Source organism: Prunus dulcis, chromosome 2 (assembly GCF_902201215.1).
Source record: "Prunus dulcis chromosome 2, ALMONDv2, whole genome shotgun sequence".
NCBI classification, from domain to species: domain Eukaryota; kingdom Viridiplantae; phylum Streptophyta; class Magnoliopsida; order Rosales; family Rosaceae; genus Prunus; species Prunus dulcis.
Window position 1 is genome coordinate 5,766,070 of NC_047651.1, and position 12,056 is coordinate 5,778,125.

Below are 12,056 nucleotides of genomic sequence, written 5' to 3' on the forward strand. Positions count from 1 at the left end.
AACATATTTTACGTAATATTGATATACCAGGAGGCTACAGTCTTTTGGCTGTTGTTTTCAACTATCAAAAGCCTGTAACAATTTACCAACCAAAAGGACAAAGCTAATCAAGCTCTAATCTCTCCAGCAGCCTCTTTTGAATATCCTCTCCAACTTATCTGCCACCTCAATTCTATTCCAATGCCATTTTCAAGAACCAAAGTGGCATCACCCACTCTCGTGGTCACAGACTTACAACCCCCTCTCAATTTAACCTCTATTCTCCTTCCTCTTTCATCTCCACTAAGCCCCCAACTCACAAGTACCCTTTCTGATCTGTTCTAAACTACTGCTACCATACAGATCTCAGAATGGGTGGGTTCAGTTTTCATGTGTGCGCGGCATTGGGCCACAGACCTTGTAACCTAAAGAGCTCAATCCATTAGAATCTGAGCATCCAACACAAAACCAAATGGCAATGGGTGGTGAGGCCCAAGATCATTTAACCCACTAAGGCAAGGCTTCTATTTCAAATGTGGGATAATTCTCTCAACACGCCACCTCACATGTCGCTCTCATGAGCGTGACAGGGGACCACATGTTAGGCCCAACGTAGATAACCTGGCTCTGATACCATATTAGAATGCATGCATCCAATCCAAAACCAATTAGCAATGGGTGGAGATTGGAGAGGCACAAGATCATTTCAACCACTAGGGCAGGGCTTCTACTTCCAATATAGGATAATACTCCCAACAAAGTTTGAGTTGTACAACAAAACTAAACAAACCCATGAACAACCCTACTGGCTACATCCGAACAAAACCCAAATTCAAGTCTCGTAAGTCAACAAAAATATGAGATCACAAGAAAAGACCAAACGAGCTTCAGATTGTCATAGCACGCAGTAGATGTCAATATCATTGCCCATATCAAGAAAACTCTGTTGTTTTGATAACTGTTGATGCATAAAAATGGTTCGACACTTATCGCGCTCAACTTAGTGATGTTGGGCCTTCGGTATGCTCTGGGCTTCAGTAGAGCATGTGATCTACAATATAGCAAACGCTCGGTAAGACCTAGGGTATCGGTGTGATACTGGCCAAAGGCTCTCTAATGCTTAAATAAGTACGAATTTAGTAAACTTGAACTGACAGATCAATAGGCAGTATGCCGTAGATTCTGATTACCTCCATTTTGGGGAATTGTGCTCCTCTTATAAGGCTTGGGAGGTGTGCTAGTTGAGTAGATTTTCGATGTGGGACTGCAAACATCGATTGTGGGCTTGCCACGTGTCCTGGAACAGGAGGTTGCCCTAATCAATGAATCTGTAGACAGGGTGCCGAAGGCTATTATGTCAAGTTCAAACTGGCCCACGTGTCCAGTTCTCATTGGTAGGTTCATTTTGGTATAAACAGGAGTCCCCAAAGTTCTCATTCGAGAGTTCTCGGATGGGGACTTGATATTTTCTTCGGTAAGCAAAATGTTGTCCTACCGTTCGGCAATTTAGCGGATGGAGGGGCTTAATCCTGGCTCCTCCGTGCGTCTTCATTCGGAAGCGATGTCTGGGGATTCAGAAGGTCACTTCAAACGAAGAGTGATGGGACTGAAGGGCGCTTCGTCTCCTGCGCTCCGCATGCTGGTAGATCATCCACAGAGCAAATGACACGTGGTGCGTCCACTCATGCGGAGAGGCGCATTAATGCGCTGTTTGGTTTTTCGAAGCGTACCGTTGCAAACCCTCGCCCTATAAATAGGGGTGACTCTGGAAGAGACATTCACTTTGCATTTGTGATTGAAGCAAGAGCTCTGCTGAGGTGATTTCCGGCCAGAGTTAAAGGTAATCAAGGCGACTTCCGACATAGCTAACGGCAGCCAAGGCGATTTCCGGCGCGATCGATCGGCAATCCAGACTGTTTTCTTGGCATTCAAAGCTCGAAATAAGGTACCGTTCGGCACCCTTATTCAATACTTCTACTCTGTGCACGTCTTTCCTTGGCATGAACTAGACTGACCATAGGGTTCCGTTCGGTAGTCTAGTTGCCATAGGTAGTGATGTAGGAATCGGTAGGCTAGTCTTTTGTATGGCCCTTAGTTTCCTGTTCTATATTTTGTAGATGTCCGATAGTGAGTCACCATTCGAGAGTGAGGCCAATGCGTTCGATGGAGAGTCACCGGACCGTCTGCTTGATACAGATAACGAGGCTGTGAGCCTCGAAGCTGAGGGCGAAGAAGACACCGATATCGAAATACTCGGTGAATGCCCAAGCTCCTTCCCTACCCACGGCATTGGGAAAGGGCTTATGACAAGGCAACCAGTGTCGTTGGCAGTGGTATACCATGACAGTAGTCATGTCGGCATGGGCCAGCACTGCGAGTTCCAGATGGGGAACTCTCGGGTGCCAGAGGAGCATACTGGTCATCAATCGGAGGCCTCCACATCTGGTCGTGGAGAGCCATCTGCCGAACTTGCATCCCTGCCAAAAGTTACAATAGTTCATCGGGGAAAACCTAGGGTGCCCATGGGCATGCCGAAGGAAAATCTTTTTGGGGTAGATTACCTAGAGCTCAATAAGATTACCGAACGGGAGATAGTCAAGCTTCATGCTAAGTACCTTATCCCAGATTTGATAAGGATGAGCATCTCGGGTCCTACCGAATCACTCAGCAGACCGAATGACAGTGAAGTCGTCTTTTTCACCGACGTTCTTCTGCAGGGGGTTCGGTTGCCGCTACAGCCAGTCGTCCAGAAGATACTGGCCTAGATCGGGCATGCTCCTGGCCAATACAATCCCAATTTTTGGGTGGCCTTAATGGGAGTTATTGTGGCGTTCGGTGTTGCCAGGGAAGGGGAGCCTTCTTACGAGCAATTCTCCTACCTGTATAGTGTCACGAAGTCCAAGTGTGCCGATCACGGAGGTTGGGTTCAGGCCAACTGTCTTCGGGCTTCCAAGCAGGGCCATTTCGTGAGCGCTGTGCCGACTTCTCAAAAGTCCTGGAGAAATCGGATGGTGCTCCTATCTGGCGATTGGGAGTCGCCATCGGGAAGGCCCATCCGTTTCCTCATTCCTACCACCTTCAAAATAGTCGATAGGTCAACATGCTGATCGGTAGGTTGATAGCCATGCCTTCCTCAGAGGTCTTAACCTTGCTTTGTTTTCGTATGATTTTTTTGTAGGCAAGCTGAAGCAATCGAGCCCCACTCAATCAGAGATTCATCTAATCGATAGGGTGAGGCTGAAAGCTCCTGCCGCTGATAGGGTGTACCCTCAGTTTCTCCTTACCGAGAACCTTATCAGAGCCAACCTTGTCAGCCATGCCGAAAGTAAGTGTGCTTCACTTGCCTTATATGTTCGCTTATATTATGTTGGTTACTTACTGAATATTTATTTTTGTACAGTGACGAATGCCAGGACAGCTGCCGAAGCCAAGAGGATGAATGAATCTTCAAGAAGGCGCCTCATGCTGGGCCTATAAGGGAAAAAGAAGAATCAGCAACCGGAGGCGGCCCTTATGCAAGCGACGAACGTCGATCCCGAATAGCAGACTCTTGCCGAGCAGCTCCGGCAGTTGAACGGTGAGTCTGTGTAGAAGAAAACTGCCGGGACTGACTCAACACTAAAGCGTGGGCAGCCTACTGACGACATAGCCTCCAAGACTGCCAGGAAGCGGCTGCTCACAGTGGACCTTGACGCTGAGCCCGTGCCTAAGCGTGTCGGACTTCGGACATCCCGAAGGCTATCTTTTCTGTCGAAGATGACGAGGGCCCTGCCGAGCCTATCAACATTTCCTTGGTTCTCAAATGGAATTGTCAGAGATCGAGGTGCTGCCGAAGAAGCTCCTTCGGGAAGAAGCCGGCTGTGCCTTCCGTCTCCAGGACTTGGTAAGTGCGGTAAGTTTTTTGATACCCACGTGTGGTCGCCGTTTGCTTTCAGAATTCTTCTTAACTTAACTTGTTTTTCAAGTGTCGATGGACATGTGGCTGGGCATAAAGAGGGCCATCACTGCTGCCGAGCGCGCCAAGAAGGCTTACGAGGATGGTCGTGCAAAGGTTGCCGAGGCAGGTAAAGCTCTTCAACACCAACTCATCTGCTGAAGGACAAACAAGCTGCCGAATGGCAAGTTAGAGCTTCAGAGGCTAAGCTGGCAAAGATTAGAGTGGCTCTGGAGAATGCGGTGTCGGCCGCGTGAGATGCCGAGGAGGCCACGACAGCTGTGCAGGTGGCGCTGGAGGAATCTGAGCAGGCGAAGGCTTCGAAGATCGAGGCTGCCATTCGGGAGGCGATAAGGGGTTACGGTTCATCTGAGGAGTTCACTGTCCTGCTAGATAGTGAGGTAGGCTCGGAGATGGCAGATCTCCTCTATCACTTCAAACAGTATAACCTCGGTCGGAAGCTAAACCTCAACTTCATTGCCGTTCCTCCTCCTCTACTGGAGGGCATTACCGAGGAGATGATAGAAGAATATGAGGGGGAGGCCGCTCCGGAGAAGGCCTTTGCTGCCGAGTGCCCTACTGTTGCCGAGGAAGCTCCTGCTGATGCTGCTGGCGAGGGGGCTGCCGATTAATTTATCTGTTGCTTTGTGTTTATTTTCTTTGTACCTGCCATAAGGCAGCTCATCCGAACACCTTGATGCCGAGTGCATCTCTTAATATATTTTGATATTTAACTGCTTTTGATCATTTGGTAATTTATGCTTTCTACCGTTTTTGCATTCTTTATGGTCGCCGAGGGCTAACAGTTTTTAGTTGCTGAAGGCAAATCATATGTATAAATAAAGAATTTTCTTCAATTTGGCAAATGTGCGAGTGCAAATAGGATCGATAGTATTTGACTCATGCCTATCCACTGCCGTAGGCTAAATAAAAGTTTAATTTATAAGCATAGGGTAATTCATTACCGCTGGTCCCTACCATATCTTTAAATAATGAAAAATAAACAAGCATACCTAAGGTTCTGACTATATATAAGCCGAAGGCCCTTTTCCTTTTTTTTTATTTTTTATTTTATATATAAAGGCATGAGTTACAGGTTCATCATATTATACTTTTGCCCTACCATAGGCTAGGTGACTTATTTAGAATAATATTTCAAATGCTCTACGTTCCAAGGATGACCGAGGGTCTTACCGTTGGAGTCTCTTAGTCAATAGGTCCCTGATTGCAGGATGCCAATGATCTCATACGGTCCCTTCCAGGAAGGTCGGAGGGTCCCTTCCGTGGGATTCTTGGTTGCCAGGAAGACTTTTCGCATGACCCAGTCCCCAATTCGGAGAGAGCGGGTTCTGAGCCTGGAGTCGTAATACCGAGAGACGCGCTGCTTGTATGCCTCATTCCGAAGGTTGGCTTGCGCTCGGCATTCTTCGATCAAGTCAAGTCTTAGTGCGAGTGCTTCCTCGTTCATTTTCGAAGCGAAGCTTTCCATTCGATAAGAGGGCTCGTCGATCTCCACAGGGACTACGGCTTTCGAGTCGAATGCGAGAGAGAAGGGGGTTTATTCGGTTGATGTTTAGTAGGATGTCCGAATGGCCCATAGTGCTTCCGGAAGTTTCTCCGGCCAAGCTCCCTTGGCTTTGTCGAGCTGCCGTTTCAGCAGTTTCTTAATGATTTTGTTTATTGCTTCGACTTGACCGTTCGACTGGGGGTGAGCTGGCGAAGCAAAGAACATATTGATCTTGAGGCGAGTGCAGAACTGCCTAAAGATTTTCGAGTCAAACTGTTTGCCATTATCGGTGACGATTGCATAGGGGATACCGAATTGGCAGCAAATGTGATTCCAGATAAAGTCTTCCATCATAGCTACCGTTATGGTTGCCAGAGCTTCGGCCTCTACCCATTTGGTGAAATAGTCCACAGCAACCACGGTATACTTGACCTGGCCTTTACCTTGGGGCATTGGACCAATCAAGCCAGTCCCTATTGGGCGAAAGGTCATGGGCTAATGATCGGTGTTAAAGGCTTGGCAGGGATATGAGGTATGTTGCCGAGGCATTGACATTTATCGCACCTCTTTACTAGTGTGATTGCATCCTGGTGCATAGTCGGCCAATAATACCCTTGCGGAAAGGCCTTATGTGGGAGCGATCGAGATCCAGAATAGTCGCCACACATGCCCCCGTGGATTTCCCCGAAGGAAGTAGTCCCCTTTTTCGGTGGTGATTCATTTCATATATGGCATAGTATAGCCGCGTTTGTAGAGGACGTCATTGATAACTATGTATCTTGCCGATCGGTATCGTAGTTTTCGGGCCTGTGACTTGTCGGAGAGCAGTGTACCGTTTGTTAGGAAACCGTAGATGGGGGACATCCACGTGTTTTCGTACCATACAGTACATACCTCGAAAGTTGTCGTGCTAGCTTGAGATAGGATCTCTACCGGCACCTTTCTGCCGACCTTGTCATTAATTGCCGAAGCTAGTCGTGCCAGTGCATCGGCATGACTATTTTCTATCCTGAGGATTTGCCGAATCTCGTAAGCCTGAAATGCCTCGAGGAGTCGATGTGTGGTTGATAAGTAGTATGTCATAGAGGCATCCCCAGCTGCGAAGTCTGCCGTTATTTGATTCACTATGAGCTGGGAGTCGCTGTGGATGCTGATTTGTTTTGCGCTCATGTTCTTGGGTAGCCGAAGGCTGGCCAGAAGAGGTTCATACTCAGCCTTGTTGTTGGAGGTTCTGAAGTTAAATCGGAGGGCATATTCGACTTTGGCTCCATCTGGAGTAGTTAACACCAGACTAGCTCCACAACCTTGTTGATTTACCGAGCCGTCGACATGCAAAATCCATACGGGAACGGAAGGGTCGAAGTGTTCGGCATTCTTCTTGCCTGGCTTTTCAGCATCAGCGTCTGAACTGGCTGGCTCTGGTGCCACCGAAGGTGTAAGCTCGGAAATGAAGTCAGCAACGGCTTGCCCTTTCTCCACGGGTCTTGGTTTGAACTGTATCTCAAACTCCCTTAACTCAATTGCTCATTTGATCAATCGGCTGGATGTTTCTAGTTTCGGGAGTACTTGCCGAAGCGGTTGGTTGGTTAAGACTGTAATTTCGTGCACTTGGAAGTATGGGCGGAGTCTTCGAGCTCGAGACGATGAGAGCCAGGCCTAGCCGTTCCATGGGAGAATATGGAAGCTCTGCGCTCTGGAGCATCTTATTGACGTAAAAAAATTGGTAATTCTGCATTCTCTGGCTTCCGTATCAACACCGAGCTGACAGCAGTGCTAGATACCTAAAGGTCGAGAAATAGAACTTCACTAGGAAGTGGTTTTGACAATAGCGGTGCCTTGCTCATGTAGTTCTTTAAGTCTTGAAATGCTTTGTCGCATTCGGCAGTCCACGTGATATGTTGTTTGCCCCTTTTCAAGGCTTTAAAGAACGGTACGCACTTATCGGTAGCCTTGGAAATGAAGCGTGTTAATACCGCGACTCGTCCGGTGAGACTTTGAATTTCCTTCTGTGCCTTCGACATGTCGATTATGGCCTTGATTTTCTCAGGATTTGCTTCGATCTCTCTCTGACTGATCATGAAACCGAGAAACTTACTCGAAGACACACCGAACGCGCACTTCATTGGGTTTAGTCTCATTCGGTAATCTTCAGTATACCGAACATGAGGGTCAATTTGTCTAGGTGCTCCCTTGTCGTTCGACTTTTTACCTACATATAGTCAATGTACACTTTCATGCTGCTGCCAATATGTTTGGCAAAAATTCGATTAACAAGCCTTTGGTATGTTGCCCCTATGTTTTTTATGCCGAAAACATCACATTGTAACAGTACAATCCTCGGTCAGTGATGAATGCCGTATGCTCGTTATCAGCAGGGTTCATGAATATCTGGTTGTAACCCGAATAGGCGTCCATGAAGCTCAGCAGCTCGTGACCGGCAGTTGCATCCACGAGCTGGTCGATACGGGGCAACGAGAAGCTATCTTTCGGACAGGCTTTGTTTAGGTCAGTATAGTCTTGGCACATTCGCCACCTGCCTTTCGCCTTGCGTACCATTACCGAGTTTGCTAGCCAGATAGGGTACGTTGCTTCCCTGATAAAGCCGATGGCTTTTAGTTTGTCAATTTCGGTATGCATGGCTTCATACCGTTCGGCATCGTATGAACGAAGCTTCTGTCTCACAGGTTTGTAGGCGGGGGAGATGCTGAGCTTGTGGCTGATGACCTCAGGGGATATGCCTGGCATGTCATCATAAGACTAGGCAAAAACCTCGGCATGGTGCCGTAGGAACTCGATAAATTGCCTCCGGAGAAACGGGGCGAGTGTGGTGCAGATATTGACACACCGATCAGGTTGCTTTTTTTTTCCAGTATCAGCGTTTCCAGTTTTTCGGCGGGATATGCCTGTGGTGTTGGGGTTTCGTCTCTTGGGTCGTCAATTAGCCCGTTACCGTTTGGTACCCCCAGGACAGACATGGTCTCTTTGGGAGGTTTAATGGCTACTAACATTAGTGTCGTCGCATAGCACATCCGTGCACTGAGTTGATCTCCTCGGACAGATCCTGTGCCGTTGTACATTGGGAATTTCATCAACAACATATAGGGGGACATGTGTGCTTTGATTCCGGTAAGTACCATTCATCCGACTATGACGTTATATGTCGTTGGGCAGTCGACGATAAGAAATTGGTCATAGGTCATTATTTTTCGAGGGGCAACGCCAAAGGCGATGGGTAGACTGACACTGCCGACTGGCTGGACCAGATCCCAGGTGAAACTAAGTAGTGGTGTTATCTGTCGATTGACCTGGCTATTGGCTATTCCCATTCTTCTGACAGCATCGGCGAAAATTACATTTGCCGAATTTCCAGTGTTAATCAATTCCTGTCCTACGTCGTAGTCGGCGATTTCAACTCAAATGATCATCGGGTCATCATGGGGGTAAAGGACCCCCTTTTTCCTCTTCTTCACAAAATGCAATGAGTTCCCACCCTACCCTTGGAGCTTTGCGATGCCGATCAGCTTCTATGTCGAAGACTTGAGGGTAGTGCGCAGCCCGTATGTAATGCTTTACCGATCGATTGGACATACCAGCCAATGTGGGACCTCCACTGATGGTGCTGATCATATTGATTAGTCGATTCCCGTTCGACACCGGTGCTTGCGGGGGTCTGGCGATGTACTGATCCAGCTTCCGTTCCCGAATTACACGTTCGACGATTTTCCTCAGGCTTACGCACTCCTCAGTGTTATGACTGTTGTGCTGGTGGTATCGGCAGAATTTGCTGATATCCCGATTGTCCTGCCGATTGAGCTTTTGGTGGTTCGGCTTTGGTATGATCTCATTTTCATTCATCAAAACGGCCTCGTATGTGGTATTTAGCAAGGTGAATACTTCCTGACCGTGTCGTAATTCGATAAGGGGGCCCGGTGGTCGTTACGACCGTATTTTCCTTTTCCTTTCTTTGAGTTCCCTTGTCAAGCTTCCCGGTCATCTTTCCATTTATGCCCTGCCGAGGATTCGCCAGTTCTTCTAGGGGCATACGGAGATTCTTGCCCGGGGTAACTCTTCAAAGCTGGTTCTTGCTGAGATGCCAAACGCCTGGACTTTGAGTTGAAATACTCGGCCTTGGCATGAATTGTCGCTTGCTTCATCAGCTCATCATAGGTGCGCCAGTTACTGTTGTGCACGAGGTACCGGAAGTGTGAGGACCGAAGGCCACTCTTGAAGGCGCCGTAGGCTGCCCTGTCGTCCGTTTTCGGACACCTCGAGTACTCGTGACTGAAGCGTGCAGCATATTCTCTCAAGGGCTCATCTTCTCTTTGCTGAATCGTGTACAAATCATCGGTAGAATACAAACGGTCCGTCTGAATCATAAAGTGATTAAGGAAAATCTGCTTTAACTCGTCGAAGGAGTCTACCGTTCCTGGCTCCAGACGGTAAAACCAATTCAATGCAGCCCCCTTAATCGCGGACGGAAACAGCAGGCATTGCCCTTCTTCACTAAGTCCCTTGCATCCTATTGCCGATTAGAAGGAATGGAGATGCGTTACGGGGTCTTCCACCCCGGTGTAGAATGGTATACGTAGAGGCTGTATGTCACTGTCCTGCCGTGACCGCTTAATTCGTTCGGTAAATGGTCTTGGCTGAAGCTTTCCCAATCTGGTTCCTGAGAACGAACTCGGTCGTTTTCCATCTTCTGGACTCTATGAAAAAGGAGACGAACGACGAGATCTCGGCTAGGTACTTCCTGGGAGCCATAGTCCTCCGAAAGTCTCTATGGGCTTACCAGCCTAGCCTCTGAGTACCTCGTTGGTGTTGCCGAACAATAGGTAGACTCTCTGGTATTGGAAGGGACATACTCAGAGTCTGATTCGGCGGTGGATTGTAAGCCCTGAATCTTCCGATTTGGTGACTTACCTCCCAAAACCTTCAATCGTGAGTCTCAAAGTCGAGCATTGACTCTAATCGGAGATCGTTGTCTGTCAACCTCCTTGTCGTTAAGACGATGATGGCAATCAGCATAAACTTTCTTTGGTAGATGGGGCTGATCTTTCGGTGCCGGAACTACCAACTGCTTGGAGGGCGCAAGCGTTGCCTTTGGCCCCTTCCTGCCCTTATTCTGCTGACTAGGAGTCTGTAGACTCTGGGAAGATTTGGTGGTTTGGATATTCTGCGTTTGCTGTTGATTGAGCAATTGCTGGGTTTCGTCCACTTTAGACGAGAGAAGATTTTTATGTTCTTGCAACTTAGCCATGTCCTGCCGAAGAGAAGTGATTTGGGCCAAAAGCTCTACTTCAGCGGTGGTTTGAATCACGGGTGAATTATCGAAAGGTGTGCAAGGGGGCAGCGCGGGGCTTGCTCCGCTTTGCCTTCCGAACGGTAATCCATTTTACGATAAGAACGTTGGTACTAAGGTGGTCCCCATGTGTTCTGGGGATAGTGGGTCGATTCTTCTCGCTTCCCACAGACGGTACTTATCGCGCTCAACTTAGTGATGTTGGGCCTTCGGTATGCTCTGGGCTTCGGTAGAGTGTGTGATCTACAATATAGCAAACGCTCGGTAAGACCTAGGGCACCGGTGTGATACCAGCCAAAGGCTCTCCAATGCTTAAATATGTACGGATTTAGTAAACTTGAACTGACAAATCAATAGGCAGTATGTCGTAGATTCTGATTACCTCCATTTTGGGGAATTGTGCTCCTCTTATAAGGCTTGGGAGCTGTGCTAGTTGAGTAGATTTCTGATGTGGGACTGCAGACATTGATTGTGGGCTTGCCACGTGTCCTGAAACAGGAGGTTGCCCTAATCAATGAATCGATAGACAAAGTGCTGAAGGCTATTATGTTCAGGTTCAAACTGGCCCACGTGTCTGGTTCTCATAGGCAGGTTCATTTTGGTATAAACAATAACCTTACCTGATGTTACATTTGTTTTCGCATCCAAACGAAAATCTTCAAAGTTGAATCACCTTCTGAGACCAATAATTCTAGTCTCATTGGCATAAAGTAAACCGCCACATACGCATCTCAACAAAAGTCTTTCATAGAACTAAACTGTTTTTGGTAACATCCTTTTCTTTCACAATAACAGTAAGGAGCACCCACTACAGTAAAAACCATTCACATCCATGCAATGAATGTAGTGTGGTTGACAAATACCTTGAAGTTGCTTTAACATAACAAATATTGTGACTCTAAAAGAAATCATGTGTGTTACGTGTGCGCGCATGAGCTTACCTTCTAGACTCCACGAATCTATTTGGATCTGTTCTTCCTTCCCTTGAGTTGCTTCCTTGACTTTTCCACCTTTGTATACAGTCCATTTTGCACAAGGAGCCAAGTTTGAGAGAGCAATAAACATATAGAGATAAATAAATAGAGAGGGAGAGAGAGGGAGCGAGCTTTCTGAATTTACACCATCCATGAGAGAAGAAAAAAATTATTTCATGCCAAACTAACTACGGATTCTTTAATTGAAAGAAACCACATATTAATCATCCTTTGGCACATAAATGCTCCAGTAATTGTCACTAAAGTATCTAAAGCTTACGGAATTAAAGATTTTGATGCAAAATTAAAATTTGAAAAGAGGGCACTAATTCATGAAAAATATGGTATATTTAGTATTAGGGT